Source organism: Ziziphus jujuba, chromosome 3, assembly GCF_031755915.1.
Source record: "Ziziphus jujuba cultivar Dongzao chromosome 3, ASM3175591v1".
Classification (NCBI taxonomy): Eukaryota; Viridiplantae; Streptophyta; class Magnoliopsida; order Rosales; family Rhamnaceae; genus Ziziphus; species Ziziphus jujuba.
This window is the reverse complement of record NC_083381.1, coordinates 33,073,948-33,091,059: the sequence shown is the minus strand read 5'-3', so window position 1 is coordinate 33,091,059 and position 17,112 is coordinate 33,073,948.

Here is a 17,112-nt window from a genome sequence, read left to right as displayed (position 1 = left end):
AAATTATTTGCATTTTTGGTGGATTGATTGCTTGGAATTGATAAGAATTGAAAAAAAAAAACTTATTTTCTATTTAATTGCCAACGATATTAGAAATTATGAATTGTGAATTTATTAGATAATTTAACAAATCATTTTAGAATCTATATCCATATTCATCTTTTTCTATATTATATATAAAAGTAAAATAGGTAGTAAAAAATTTATTCATGTGTCATCATTAGAATTAATTACCATTTGTGTAGATATCTTATTGCTTTTAAAAATGTATCTTTTTAACCAAGTGAAGAATATGATGACAAATTATGGAACAACACTTTTTATATATAAAAATAAAAAATTAATAAATTATGGTAAAGTTACAAAAATACCATCTTTTAATAGATAAAAAAATCTATATCATACAATTCACTAAATAAATTGCCTTATACATGATATTGATACTGCACACATGAGTTAGTTAAGCATTAATTTTAAACTTCAAAATTTAAAATTTGAAAGTATTTACCTATATAATTTTTTTATTTTTATAAATTATGAAATTAATTGTCCATATTGCATGCCCATTAATTTAAAACTTTAACTTTTCAACATAAGACTCATTAAAATTTAAATGTTATAATTTAAAATTTAAGAATTTGGCTCACATAAATTATTTATGGATATTATTTACCAATAGTAAATAGCATATTAATTTAAAAAGGGCAATTTCAATATAAAACTGTTCAAATTTCAAATTATATATATTGTTGTAATAAGTAATTAATATGGACAATTAAAGAAGAGCATATTAAAATATCAATTATGATATGGGGATGTTAAAATTTTAAAAAAAATTCCCACAAAAAGAATTTTATTAATCCCAAAGCTTAAAAAAACATCTTCTTAATCAAGTAAAAATTAGGATAATAAATTACGGGCAAACACTCTCCATTAATAAATTAAAAAAAATTCCACTTACTTCATAAATATTAATTAAATATCATTTATGTATAGTTAATATTACAATCAGTAATTAAGTTGTACTTGATTTCATTTGCATTTATAAATATGGGAAATAAAAAGGGAAACCAATTATTTAAGGCATGTTTGTCCAAAACACCCAAATTAAGTGTTTTTTTTTTTCCTTTTAAACACCTAAATTACAAATTTTAAATAGTAATAATAAATTTGGAAATTGGTTGTGGAACTAAGAGAGGCTGAATAAATCTACTTTTATTTTTTAAGAGATAATAAATGAATCCGAGTAAGGCAAATAATATGCTTTTAAAATAATTATTATTTTTTGGAACAAATGAAGCTGTGAATAAAGCTAATTATTTATTTTAAAAATAAATAATATTTTTCTTAAATGAATGAGGGTATAAATAAAGTTAGGTTCACAGCATTTAGATTGAAAAGGATAGTAACCATGAATAGTCATTTTTAAAATTAATTCAAATAATGGAAAAAATAAAAAGTATTAATTTAGAATAACAGCTTGATTTTAGGAATTGAAAAAAATTTATATTCATCATTCAAAATAATATTTATGTCATTATCAAGTTTTGAAAGTCTTCATCTATAAATAGGCAATGAAGTAAGTGATCTTTTAATTCCAAATTAATCAGACATATAGCTAGTGAATAATATTTCTTCCTTAATTTCAATTCTGGTTATAATATTTTTTTATTCTCTAAAAAAATTGATTGTTATTTTTTATTATCTCACTTAGTTGATTAAATTTATATTTAGTCCTTCTGATTACAAGCCATTTAAAAATCTTTAATTTGTTTATTCTCTGCCAAATTAGTAAAATCATCTTATTTTTATTAAATTTATTTTGCATAATTTTTATCATTTTTTTTTTCATTTTCTAATGAGAGTGACATTCTTGCACCCCTTAAAAAAGACATTCAAATTGTTTGATTTTTATAAATTACCAAACAATATTAATGAAAATTGTAAAATTGATAACAAATCATCAATAGTTTTTAGTCTTTATTCATCTAAAATAATATAATTAATTAATTTAATTTGATTTGGATATAATTAATTTTTAAAATTATCTATTACAGTTATATATCATATATTATATCAGATCAATAATAATAATAATGACGATGCTGATGTAGGGTTAGACATAATATTGGTTAAAGTATAAAAGTAAGACCGATTGACGATCTTCAAACCAGCATATTATAATCCTTAAGTCCTTGTCTTGAAAAGCTAGAAATTGCCAAGAACACTATATATATATATATATATATATATGGACATGCTATTTTCTTTCTTTCTCTGTTTCTTTTTTTTTTTTTTTTTTAATTGTATTGGAGTTGAGATTTAAACTTGGTATTTATTTTATGAGAAATGACTTTGCCATAGAAAGTGTTATCAAACTTGTAAAAGCATTATCAAATTCAAAATAGTCCCTAACTGAAAAAGTGGTTAAATGAATATATAAAATACCTAGTCCTAAATTAAAGAAAATACAAAATACAAATTAGACTAAAAATAAATAGGAAAATAATTAAATGGATATACATGATATAGTGTATTACTGATTAAACTACTAGCTGGGATTGTAAATTTACATCTCGTTTGTATATATATTTGCTCTTTTTTTAATCCTCCTTGTTGATATTATAACTCCATCTTAATTTGTTGTTTTATGTTGAAATCTACACAGTGATGGTGAGTTATTATTATTATGAACCAATACTAATATTTTATGTCACTAAAAAAAGGAGCAAGAGTGACAAGTTTTATGCTACGACTACAAATATTGCCACTAAAGATTCATCAACTCTGATATTGAATGTGACAATTTTTTCTGTGTCACAATAACATACGGTTTCGGTGACAGAAGTTCCTCTTACAGTATCACATTTTAACAATGTATTCATTGACAACTTTCGTAATGTCACATGATATATGACACAACGTTGCGTTTAATGATGCTCTGGTACAAAAATCCTTTATTTTCTAAAATTTTTTTCCATGTTCTGCCCCTTTCCATTTAACTTAAAAAGACCCACCCATCCCCTTCCTTCGCCCAAATCCATTCTGCATCTCATAGTTCGAAAAACCACCATCCATTCTTTACAAGAGCACCGTCTGTCTTCATAAAACTAACCTCACCATCCTTCTTCTTCTTTGTTCTTCCCACGCATCTCAGCAACAAAAAACTGTAAGGTTTTATACAAAGTTTTCCCTACGTTATGTATGCCCACATTGCTTTGAGTCCCTTTCCTTTTCCATCAGAATTGGAGACTTTGTCAATCTATTGGAAGAATCAGAGACTTCGTCATGGTGGTGGTGGTGGGTATTCAAAATCATAGCAAGGAAAGGCATCCAGCGTCTGAACCTGGGGTGATTGTTGGTGGTCCAATCGATTGGAAGCGTATCGACAACGATGGAGAAACTATTTGTACAAAGTTGCTTCGCATCAATCTGGGTTTCTTGCCCATCTCAGTCTCCAATGATTCTCGGATTAACATCATAAGCAGCACAACGATGGCTCTCGATCTCCTCCCTGTTGCCCTAAACTTGCTGTCTGAGGATTGCATTCAGTCCTACGTCCTATTCCTCGAGGCCATGCCATGGATGGATGAGCAGGCTGTCTAATCCTTCTCCCTCTGTAATCTTGCCTTACCTCCATTGCCACTGCCAATGGAGAAGATGAAGGGAAGAGTTATCTCAGTTGAGAGTTGACCATAGTCCACCTAACTCCACTCTCATCTGTCCTTTTGGTTTTGGAATAGGTAAGCTCGATGTCCATGAATATAATGTGAATTAGTTTTATGTTCTCACTAGTCATGAATTGGGTTACTGTTTTTTCTCCAATTTGTTTTCATTTTTATTAAATATTAGATTCAAAGGGGCTTGGTGGTAACGGAGGCAAATGGGTATCTCTGTTATGATTAGTCATGAACTGTGGGTTGTTTCATAGTGAGCTAGACTTCAATTAGGGAGCTTATGTGTGCCTTAATATTGCTTGCTAATTATGTTCAATTCCTAAACCTAAGCTGTTGTTTTCAAATTTAGTATGCATTTTATAGAAGTTCAAAATGAATGTCCACACAACTACTAAAAAACTGGAAGCGAAAGCAACTACAGAATGTTCAAACATAACATTAACATAAAGCATCTAGTCAGGTAATGATCAGAATTTAAATGTTAGCTCCGAGAATGAGAACAATCCTAATTATTTTTATCCCAAAGACGCTGATTGGATATGAAAAAATAAAAGAGAATGGACCTGACAGTTTGCCATTCTACTTATTGCAAAAACGCACTTTTTCTCTAACAAGAGAGTGTTCCTCAGCTGGCAAATTATAAGCTATTCCCACAGCTCTCGTGTTGTGCCTCTGTAATTTCCTGGGTCCAGACATCTTTTCTGGCCCCCAATCAACAAAGCATTTTCCTTTTTGAATATTCTACTTTTTCTTGCTATATTGCTTCAACTTTTCTTATCTCCAATTCATTATCAGATTTTAAGCTTTTATTTACAAAAAAGAAAAATAATTTAAGCATATTGTAATAAAGAGGTGAATATAGTGTAGAGGAAATTATATAAATGCAGATGGACTAAAATACAAAGGACAATGTGCATGAAAGTCTCATTACAAAGTTCTTGGAAAAGCAGAGATTAGCACTAATGCAGTAAGATTTTTTTTTTTAATTATTATTATTATCCTCTGGCTAGGTAGCCTTACAATACTAATGCACATATAGCATAACGCGGAAAATAAGTGGTGATAGATTCGTCAAACTTGTACATCTAATTATTACTAATTGTAGACCAAGTGGTCTGGATTCTTTCATGCAAACCATATGAGCACTCATCCTCGGTAACTGATGCAAAAGAGTTCCTATAATGTTATGTTATTTCTGGGTCATCATGAGCAGATCGATCTTTTCTTTTTGTTCTTGTTAATGTAGGTAGCTCAAAATTATGGAGCTCCTCTTGATACTTGTTCAGTACTAATATTGAAAGTAATTTGCATTTTATGTTTTTTAATTGAATCTGTTGTGGTTTATACCTTGTACAATTGTTCTTATTGTTTAATTTTTCTTTTTTTCCCTTTTTTTTTTTTTTTTTTTTTTTTTTCCTTTTTGGTATGAGTCATTAGATGTGGATGCTAAATCATTCTAAGTTGCAGGTTTATCTAACAGCATGCTTTGCAGAGGTGAACATATATATTGTTAGGTAAGAATAAATTTGGGAACACTTGGATCATTTCTGTTTTATATTATTTTTGAGGACTTCTTGTTTGCATATTTGTCCTTTCCATATCTCGCATTGCTAAGATAAAAACATCAAGATTTTTTTTTGGTTTTTTTTGTTTTTTTTTTTAGTTTTTTTGGCTTCGAGAGAAAAAGATCTTGGAATACAAAATATGCAACCAATGGAAGTAAAATTGCTTGTCATCAGTTACTATATCTGCTCATAAAATTGTGTAACAAATGTTAATGTAAATTAGGAGAGCATCAGAATCAAACATGCTAATGTTAATCAAACATGTTATGTTTGACTTCCCTTGCTTTCTTATGGCACTTTTCTGTGAAAGAGACCAAGTTAAGGTCATCCTGATCACTCAAAGTCAAACTTTTTTCTTTGTTCTTGTGCTATCTAATTTATTTATCTGTTTTTAATTAAAAATGAATGCAAATGACAGATCTTAGCAGGCTTATTGGATCAATATACATTGGGTGGAAATGGCCAAGCTTTTAAGATAATGACATGGATGGTCAACTACTTTTATGGCCATGTTCGGCATGTGATCACAAAGTACAATATAAAAATACACTATTTATCACCCAATGAAGAAACTGGTGGCATAAATGATACAATATAAAAATACACTATTTATCACTCAATGAGGAAACTGGTGGCATAAATTATGTCCTTTACAAACTATTCAGTTTAATTGTAAGTATTTTTATTAATTCTGACAGGATCTGTCCCGGGAACCCTCTCAGGACCTCCCGGGTGATTCCGCCTAGTGAAGTCCCACTGGACAATCTCTAGAAAATATCCAATGGAATCTCACCTTAAAACGTAGATAATCAAACACCAGCATTAACATTAATACCTCAAATATATAAACATATATATAAATAAGTCCACAACTAGCCTACTGTACCATAAGCCATAACTACACACATGAGTATTATGGTTTCTACTGAGTCCCATATTTAAAATCAGAGCATTCTAAGAGTGTCAACAAAGTCTATGAGTACAAAAAAGTAATAAATAAGTCCAGAAGATAACAATAGGTAAAGAAAAGATAAATACGGCTGTTGTAGTGGAAGGAAACAAGCGATAAGCTGTGCGCGAAGTAGACTGTTATTAGCAGCCTGGGCCTAGGGGAACGAATTTAAAACAATAAAACGTGAGATAAATAAATCTCAATGAGCAGCATAGTATAATAGAAAAATAATGATTTATTTCTGAAAAATCTTTCTCTCAAGACCTCTCATTCCACTCGTTGAAAAGTTCCCTGTTTAAAAATCATTTCACAAAACTCAAACTTGTACCCCAGTTAATATCATAAAAACCGGTGCTCAAAAGTATGAATGAACGATCATTGTAATATTATGAAATGTCTCAAATCCAGATATAAACATTTGAGCATAAACTATAATAAATATAGTTCCACCAAATAAATATGAAAATGCAAAAATCACCACAATATTTGTAAATCAACAATATATACAAACATATACAATGTACCATACGATGTACCAATCTGTAAACCGTGGGATACACCCACCTCACGACCCTCAATATATGAATGGTGTCGTGGAAATAATAAATAACCGTCGGGACGTACCCAACCTCACGGTCCGTGGCAATAATAAACCATTGGATGATACCAACCTCACAACACCATGGTGATAATAATAAACCGTCGGATAAACCAGACCTCACAGTCTGTGGTAATAATAGATGACCGTTGGATGAAACCAACCTCACGGCACCATGATAAACCCACGTGCGATAATATAATATAATATAATACTGATCCAAGGTATTGGCATTACATGGTACATCAATTTAAAAATAACCCATACAGTATACATGAAACAATCTTGTAAGATTATATGTATACTTTTCCAAACGATACTGTATCATAAATCATAATTTAACATTTAAACTTCCACCGCTTAATTAAATACTTCAAGAATCTCAAAACATCATTTCATATGAAAACCAGAAATACCACAGTGAAATATATTCACCATAAACTAATTTTAAGCACATAAAATTATAAAATATTTGATCATGCTTAAAATTATATGATTTTTAATCTGATTTCTCAAACCAAATAGTTTCCAAAATGATTTAAAATCTTAATTTAATTACCAAGATATTTAAATACTAAAAGTCCATTTATGGACCCGTTAAAATTGAAAATCATTTAAAATATTATCAAAAGTCATATAAAATGATAACACATATATGTGAAAGCAAATATTTATATATGTATAAAACAACATTTCAATCAAATGATATCTATACGTAAAATATTTAAACCACATATATACTATACTATATACCCAAATCATTTAAAAATGATATAACCACTCACAGTACTGTAGATGCTTACGCCTGCTCTTCTACAGGATCGCGTCCAGGCTCAACTCGAGTGCCTGTAATATAACAAAACAAAGACACTTATATAATCCAAATGTCTCAAATTAATTTATAGTACTACAAAATTGCATAAATTGGACACCAGACAGTCCAATTATACTGCATGTTCTTAGGATCCGGTACCCAAAATTGGAGATTTTCACTTGAAGCCTAATATTTCAAAATTGAACCACCTAATGGGTCCTAATAATATCCAATTTCACTAATTCAATTCCAATTTTAACTAATTTGACCAATTTTGTCCAAACACAATCCCCAACTTATCCGAAAATTAACTAATTGATCCAAAAATGGAAAAATTATCAAACGACCTCCAAAATTCACAAACTTTATATTGACGGAAAGCCCAAGAGACAAGGAACCCATCAATATACTCACCTTGGTCCAAAGTTTCCTCCGGTGGCCGGAAAATACTGTTGAAACGTCGGCTGAACTTCCCATTGTCGGATCTTTCAAACGGTGAGGAATCTGGAAAAAAAAAACCACGGAAATGAGTTCAGAGGGGTCAAAAATAGTGGAAAGGGTGTATGGGTTGGCCTGAAACGGCCAAGAAATGAGAAAATCCGGCGACCCACCTCGCCAGCCAGATCTGGGCGCATCCGGCGGCTTCTTGCCGTGAAATTTCACAGCTGAGCTCGCCTTCAAGTGACCTTCCTAGGTGGTTGGCGCGTGTAAGTGGTGGTTGGCCGGAAATGGGCAAAATGGTGATGACCCGATTCAACGATAAACAGGTCGAAACGACCCAGTTTGGACCCACGGGTCTGAGGAGAGAATTTCTCTGGTTTTGGGGAAGAAATGGGTATTTTGGGCTTTGTTTCCTGTTTGACACACTTGCCTAGGCTTGTATAAAGCCTTGGGTCACTAACAGACAAAAACTAGGGACTAGCTTGAACACTAATTTAAAACTTATGCTTAAAACTTCTCAGAACTATAATTTTTTACTCGTAACTCAGAATTTAGCGTGCCGCCAGTCTTTGAACTCATATCGACGAAATCTACACAATGGTACCTTAGTCAAACCAAAAATATTGGCTATTGAAAAAGTCAACTTGAACCCATACATTGTTCACTTGGTCAAATTTGGTCAAACTTAGTCAATTTGGTCAAACTTGTTTAATCATATATATTTTTTGGTATGGGGTGTTACAAATTCCCCCTCCATCTTCATGAGAATAAGTACTGTTATAAATACTGGTCTAGTTCTAATATGTAGTTGCATCGTACTCGTATCAATGTGGAATTTGGGTTTTGACAAGTACATTTCATGTTTCTATGATCAGAGAAATGCAAAGCATTAACTATTGGCCCACCCTTTTGACAAACCATGCTTTCTAGGTGTACTTGTAGTATAGGTAAACATTGTTTCTTTCTAGTAGCTTCTATGTTTCCATTCATTTTTAATTATCTATTTTTCCTTTCTTTATTCTATGCCATCTAATTTATTTGTTTGGAACTTTTGAGAAGCATTTCATTCTTTAATACTTGATATGTGGTGAACTTGCTCTAGAATGGAGACAATTTAAGGATTTCTATTTTTGTTTTATTTTCACCACCTACTTTTACAGAGTAATGCTCTTGCTTTTATTTTAAAAATGCTTTTAAATTCTTGCTTTTTGGTTAGTTACTCTTTATCTTACATATTATGATGGTTGCAGGCCTTTATGAAGGTGGTGTTTGGAAGATCCGACTAAGCTACTTGATGCTTATCCATAATAGTACCCATGAATTGGAACAAGATTTTCGGCCCTAATGTTGATGAGCTATGAGCATCCTACACTTTCAAAGAAATATGCAGTTTTCTGCCTTGGGTCACTTTTGAGTAAGAAATGCAAGAAGCTGATGATTTCATATGGAGCAATTGGATATCCAAAGAAGCTAAGAGAGATGGACATTCCAGGGGCCAAGAAGCTGCTTGAGAGGTTGGAAACATGAAAGTTCAGAAGTTTGTTCATGAGGAAATAGAGGGAAGAAAATGCAGTTCCTTTTTGTATAATGGAATGGTTTATTTTCTTTTCCTTTTTTTTTTTTGATTTTTTTTATAGTTGTTTCATTGTCTATATGAAACAAAGTAGTTCATGATATGAACTTTGATGCACAAGCTTGATGTGAGAGTCACTTGTCCCTTAGTATTTTGGTTGTAATCACCAAGCCAAGTTTATCCAGGGCCATTAGTTAAGCCCATGATCACTTATTTGGGTCATAATTTGTTTGTAAGGAATAGTACCATTATGATTCCTCACACATTTCCATATATATTCATGCCAGGATTAAAATGGCTAAATAAGCTTTTTAGAGGGGGATGGCTAGTCGGCGAGTTGTTGGACTAGACCACTATCATAGGTGAGAACTCTTAATTGCATGCTTGTAAACCTCTCTGTTGTTCTCTCCGTCGAGATCGAATAAAACGAACGCATTTCCATTCAATTATGTTGTTGCTTTGTTTACTGATCCTTTTTTAACGATTGTGATTACATGTTTTATTTTGTTGCTTGCTTGGTGCTTGCACAATACTAATATCGTGTGGGTTATTTGCTTACGAGCGACATTAACGGTTTGCTTACTACCCGCGAGGGGTGAGTAAGCACCGCATGGCCTCGTTGCGCACCTAGAACGGTGGGACCGTGACAGTTGGTATCAGAGCATGGTTGGGAGTCACTCGCACAAGATGCCGAAGCTGACAAACGAAATGCAGTTCGATACCATCGACCAACAGCTCGGGGAGCTTACTGGAGTTGTAGATGCACATATATAACACCCTATCCCAAACTACATCGCAATTCTTGCACTTTGACCGAGGTTGACCGTTGACCGAGTGGGTCAAAAAGTTGACTTTTTGTTCCGAGTGAAATTTCTAGTTGACCGTAGTACCGTAGCGAAGTACATGATGTCCCGAGTTCATAGACTCGTATCACATCCGAATCGGAGTTACCGTTTAAAAGTTATGGGCAAAATAAGTCGAGATCCGAACTGTCCAAAGGTGCCCGAAGTTGACTTTTTATGGTTGTAGAATTTTGTTTTGACTTTTGTATGGTTGTAAGGTACTCATTGATACGAGTTCATAGACTAGTGGCACACTTAAATTGGACATCTGGTTAAAAAGATATGGACTCACAAAATTTTTCGTATAGCGTATTATTTTATATTATTTTATTAGTGTGTAAAATTGGATACCACATGTCAAGGTCTCAGCCAGTCCCATGATGCACAGTGACACCCACGGGATGGCTTCTTATTGGCTCAACCCACGTGAGAGCCGTGTGAAAAGAGAAAGGAGGAGAGAGAGAAAGAGCTAGAGAGAGAAACCCAACTGGCCACCGCCAATTTGCCACTTTCCAGCCACCCTTTCCATACACATGCTAACCCACCTTGAAGCCTACTTGAAAACCGGTCGGACAGCCAAAAATCATGGTCAACCGACCGCAGAAGCGCCCGGATCGAGACTTTTTCCGGCGGCGGTGTTGATTTCTTCAAACCTAGATTTCTCCCTATTCCGGCCTCTGTTTGCCTCAACGCCGATCCCATTGAGTCACCCATTCCACGATCTACCTTCCCACCATAAATCACGACCAGTGGCCACTGGACGCACCGCCAGCAGTGACGAGTTCCAGTGACCATGGCAGCTCATTGGGAAATCGACTTTCCGACGAGTTTCCAGTTGCACCGCTCATTCTTTCCCACTAATTTCGACCCTCTAAACCTAAATCTGGTGTCCACGTTCCTCAATTCTTAATGAATTGTGAGAATCGAAGGCCTAAAATTCGAGAGCTTTCCGGCGAGATTCCGGCCACCTCGGGGTCCGATCTCCGGGAAGTAAGGCCAGATTCGTAATCCTCATTTCACAAGCTTTAATTCGGTATATTACTCATAAATTTTGGTTGTCGTTTGTGTTCCCTCTCCCGGTACCTATTTGGGAGTTACCCGATTAAAATATTAAAATAATTAGTTTTACGTATTGTGGATATTTTAGGTGTACGTGTGGGTAGTGGAGTTGATCCTGCAGAGGATCTCAATTGATATACATGCTTGAGGTGAGTGAGCCACCTTCAAAACTATTTTGGGTTGATAAATTTCATATATTTTATGTTGAATATGTGTTTGGAAATTATATTCATGTATTAATTATTTATAAATTATATTTGGGATTTTGATGCCACAATTGAATAAAATTATAGTATATTTATGCATTAAAGTATAATTTGATTTTGGTAAATTATGGAAATTTTATTTTATGAAATTGTGGATTTAATTTTATTTAAATTGTGGTTGAAATAAATTGTGAAATTATTTATGTTTAATAAGAATGTATTATCCATTGATGAATTGTGAGATCCAATTATATTTAAATTTTGAAGAATTGAAGTAATATTTATTTTTAATTATTGTTACATTCATGGATGAATTTGAAATTGATGGAAAGTATGCGATGGATTTACGACAATGATTTATAAAGAAATTGTGGAAAAATTTATGGGTTTAATTGAATGGAATAAACCCGATGGAATTTTTTTTGGGATTTGAAACTATATGGATTTTAAAATTTTTAGATGCACCACACACATACTGGTATTCTGTATATGTGGATATAATTAGTGCGCACATGGATATGATTAGCGCACAGGTGCGTGTGAGTAGCACGTAGGTGATTTATGGGTTGTCCTGTGGTTGCCATCGGACCGAGGGTCGGAAGTTGATATCGGCCGTAGCCACCCCCCTCCATGGCCAGGACGCCTGTTTGCAGCGACCGTATGCCAGTTTCTCTCTTTAACCTCCTGTCTGGCAGTACCTCGGGATGCTGGGTACCGTTGGCGCCACTAGTATATAGTGTGTGCATCAAATGGTTTTCACGAACTGATTTTTAATAAAATGTATTTAACAGTGTTTCATTAATTATTTAAATTGAAAGGTTATGCAATTTTTATAAAAACGCTTTTACGAAATTATTATTCAAATTGTTTTGGTATTTTGAAATCCATTCTAATATATTATATTTTCCTTCATTTTATTATATTCTTAACATTTATTTTAAATGGGTCTTTAATTGATTAAATTATTCCTTTATTTAATTGTGCATTTAATTGAGTTATTCTAATTATTTGATTATTTTCTGAATTGTTTTAATATGATTATCATTGATATATTTTTTTATCTGTTGATGATATGTTATTAATCTTTTAGGATTGTTACAAAAGTTTAATTTCATTTCTATTATTATTATCATTCTAATTTTGGATTCTTAATTTGTTGTTTTTTATTTGTAAATTATTTGGTTAATTATTTTTCTGAATCTTGGGCATAAAGCATCAGGTTTTGTGAAAACGTTTTAAAAAGAGAACATTTCCAACTGAGTGACCGTGAGGGTTTTGAGAGAAAAATTATTTTCAACCATTGTTACTAAACCATTCATGTATTTATTTATTTAATAATTATTTATTCATTTGCTTATTATTAAATTACTTGATTATTAGTAGTTAGTAGACTGGATCGCTCACTGAGATGATTAGCATCTCATGTTTTCAAAATTCGTTCCCTTAGACTCAGGTGGTAGACATTGTTCAATCAGGACGAGCTTGCTAGTTTGATCATTCCCAGAACTTCGAGAAGTCTTATTTCCTTCGTTTCTTATTATGTAATTTTCTTTCTACTTTGTTGTATAACTTTCGTACTTAATTGTATCTTATGATGCTTTGTATACCATGGGATATATTTCCTTAATTATTGCATTAGTTCTCTGTCATTTATTTGAAGTGCTGAAATTTATGGTAATATTTTGTAGTAAAGTGGGAGGAATAAGGTGGTGCATTTAGAAGTGTGTTTTCAATGCAAGAAAATTATGGTAAGTCCAACCCTTAGGGGAGGTTCTGCCGGATTTTCCATTGGAAGGTCCGGTAGGATTTCCCTGGAATCAGGGTTTGTATAGGGTTTCGGTGACGGATCTTGGACGGGTCCTGACACATATCAAAGGCAACAACTAGCAGGAGGTCTTTAAAAAGATGGAGACAATCGATGACATAGCCAGTCGAGTGTAGACCTGGCAATTTGGGTCATGACAAGGCGACACGACTCGAAAACGACATGGAATAAATGGGTTTGGGTTTATTATAAATGGGTTCAGGTCATAATCGGGTCAACCCGTTTAACACGATTATTAATCGTGTCATTTTCTGGTTGACCTGTTTAACTCCAAATTGACCTGTTACGACCCATTTATTAAACGTGTCAGTTTCAACCCGACACGATTATACACCTATTACAACCCATTTAAATTTAATTTTAAATTAATATTTTATCACTAATATAATATTTAATAACTAAAAAATATTATAAATTAAAAATTTTATAAAAATAATTTTCTATTACTAATTTTTTAAAAACAGAAAATAAATCTTTAATAAAAGAAAAACATAAAAATAAAAAAAAAAATTTCAATAAATAGGTTAGTTTTCGGGTTAATAGGTTAATTTTCGGGTTAACGGGTTAATAGGTCAACACGACCCGTTAAAATAATCGTGTTAAATGGGTCGTGTCTTGTTGACCTGTTTATAAATAGGTCGGGTTAGTGTTTTGAATACCTTACACAATTAATAAATAGGTCGTGTTCGTATTAGATATTTTTGACCCGATTATTAAATGGGTTGACACGAACACGACCCACAAACACGAATTGCCAGGTCTAGTAGAGTGAGCGCACTCGAGAGGAAACAAACCCCATGGGGGAATACTGGCCCTTCAAGCTCCACTGCGGGCGAGCGAGATGGAGTTGTGGAAGAGGCCATAGACAGCCTAATGGCTACGGTGAACGAATTGACGGAGAACTTTTGAGCCACTAGGGAAGCATTAAAGACGGAAATGGGGCAAATAAACACCAAGCTTGCCCTCACCATGTGAGCAATCGAAAATCAACGAGCTGCCTCAATGGGAGTGGACTACGGGCGGATCAAAGTGCTAGAACCTCGAGTGTACAAAGGTGCGTGCGATGCCAAGGAACTTGAAAACTTTCTGTTTGACATGGAAAAATACTTTCGAGTGGTAAGACTGGACTCAAAGGAGATGAAGGTGACCATGGCCACCATGTACCTAATGAATGATGCAAAACTGTCGTGGCGATCAAAATATGAGGACATCAAGAACAATAGATGTGTTATCGACACGTGGAACCAACTACAGAAGGAACTGAAAAGCCAATTCCTTCTCGAGAATGTGGACTACATAGCCTAGAGGCACTTGAGAGAACTGAGGCAAACTGGCAATGTGAGAGATTACGTGAAAGCATTCTCGGCACTCATGCTTGATATTCGCGATATGTTCGAGAAGGATAAGCTCTTCTACTTCCTAGAATGGTTGAAACTTTGGGCCAGGATAGAACTACAAAGACAAAGAGTACAAGATCTAGCTTTAGCACTAGAGGCAGCAGAGCGCCTAATGGATTACTCGACAGAAAGCCCCAGCAATCGAAGACCGTAACCGCTACCTCCAGGTGCCAACAATAGTAGGTTCCCTAAACCTGCCTATGTCCCATAGGCACGAGAGACCCTCCTCCTCAGACATTCAATGCATTCTGGACCAAACCCAGGCCGATGGCGTGTTTCCTATGTAATGGCCCACACAGAGTGGCAGAATGTCCTCATAGAACGGCCTTCAGTGCCCTACAAGCTTCTATTCGTTCGCAAGAACTGGGGGAAACGCAAGAAAAAGATACCAGAGAAAGGGAAAATAGTGCTCAGGTGGGGGCACTAAGATTCCTCAACGCCCTCAATAGACAAGTGGTTCAGGCCAAGAAAACCAATGAGAAAGGTCTCATGTTTGTAGATGCAATAATCAATGGGAAGATCGTGACGAGCGTGATGGTAGATATGGGGGCCACCCATAACTTTTGCTCGAAAGGCGAAGCCCGAAGATTAAGCTTACACCTGCACAGGGATGCAGTACAGATGAAGCCCGTGAATTCCAAAGCCTTGCCCACAATGGGTCTAGCAAAGCAAGTACCTCTCAAATTGGAAACTTTGGAGGATCATGTGGACCTGATTGTGGTCCAAATGGATGATTTTGATGTTATTATGGGTATGGACTTCCTTGTGGAAAAGAAGGCAATCCTAATTCCTGCTGCTAACAGTTTATTGATGATGGGAGAGCAAAATGGAGTAATCCCAGCACAATGGAAGCAACTAAGTGATTCCAAGTTCTTATCAGCCCTCCAGTCCAAGAAGGGGCTAAGGCGTAGAAAGCCATCTTATGAGGCTTTGATAGTAGCCAAAGAAGAAGAGGACGATGAACCAACCCATCCTGTCGTGGTAGAAGCTTTGAAATCCTTTGAGGATGTGATGCCGGATAGCTTACCGAGGAACTTACCTCCTCGACGCGACATGGACTATAAAATTGAGTTGACCCCTGAGTAAAACCCCCTACAAATGTGCCATACCGAATGGCTCCCTTGGAGCTGACTGAACTGAGGAAGCAATTGATAGAGCTCTTGGAAGCAGGGTTCATTAGACCATCAAAAATTCCATACGGCACCCCGGTGCTGTTTCAGAAGAAGCGAGATGGAAGTTTATGCCTATGTGTGGACCATTGAGCATTCAACAAAGTCACTGTGTGCAATAAATATCCAATCCTGCTGATAGCAGATTTGTTCGACCAACTTAGCGGCGCCAAATTCTTCACCAAATTGGACTTAAGGTCGGGATACTATCAGGTGAGGATTGCCGAAGGAGATGAAGAAAAGACTACCTGTGTCACGCGATACGGGTATTTTGAATTCTTAGTCATGCCATTCGGTCTGACCAATACGCCGGCAACATTTTACATGCTTATGAACCAAGTATTCTGGGACTTTCTTGACAAATTTGTGGTGGTATACCTGGATGACATTGTGATCTATAGTTCCTCTCTTGAAGAACACATCGAACATATTCGGTTGGTGCTCCAAAGACTCCAAGAAAACCAATTGTTTGTAAAAAAGGAGAAGTGTGCTTTCGCCAAGAGACCGATCAAATTTTTGGGCCATATAGCTGAGGAAGGAAGAATCCGCATGGACATGGAAAAGGTGAAGGCAATCCAGGAATGGAAAACTTCGGCCTATGTTAAAGAGCTCAGATCTTTCCCAGGGTTGGCAAACTAGTATCATCGATTCTTGAAAGGTTACTCCAAGAAGACAACACCCTTCATGGAATTGCTGAAGAAGGATGTGCCATGGGAATGGGGCGAAGAATGCCAAGTTGCATTTGAAGAACTAAAGGAAGCTATGATGAATGACCCAATTTTAGCACTTCTGGATGTCACGAAACCCTTTGAAGTGCAAACTGATGCATCTGACTTTGCGCTAAGTGGAGTCTTACTCCAGGACGATCACCCCATTGCTTATGAAAGCAAAACGTTGTCGGGGGCAGAGAGGAACTACATTGCTCAGGAAAAGGAGATGCTTGCGGTAATTCACTGCTTAAAGACGTGGAGACACTATCTATTGGGGTTGAGAT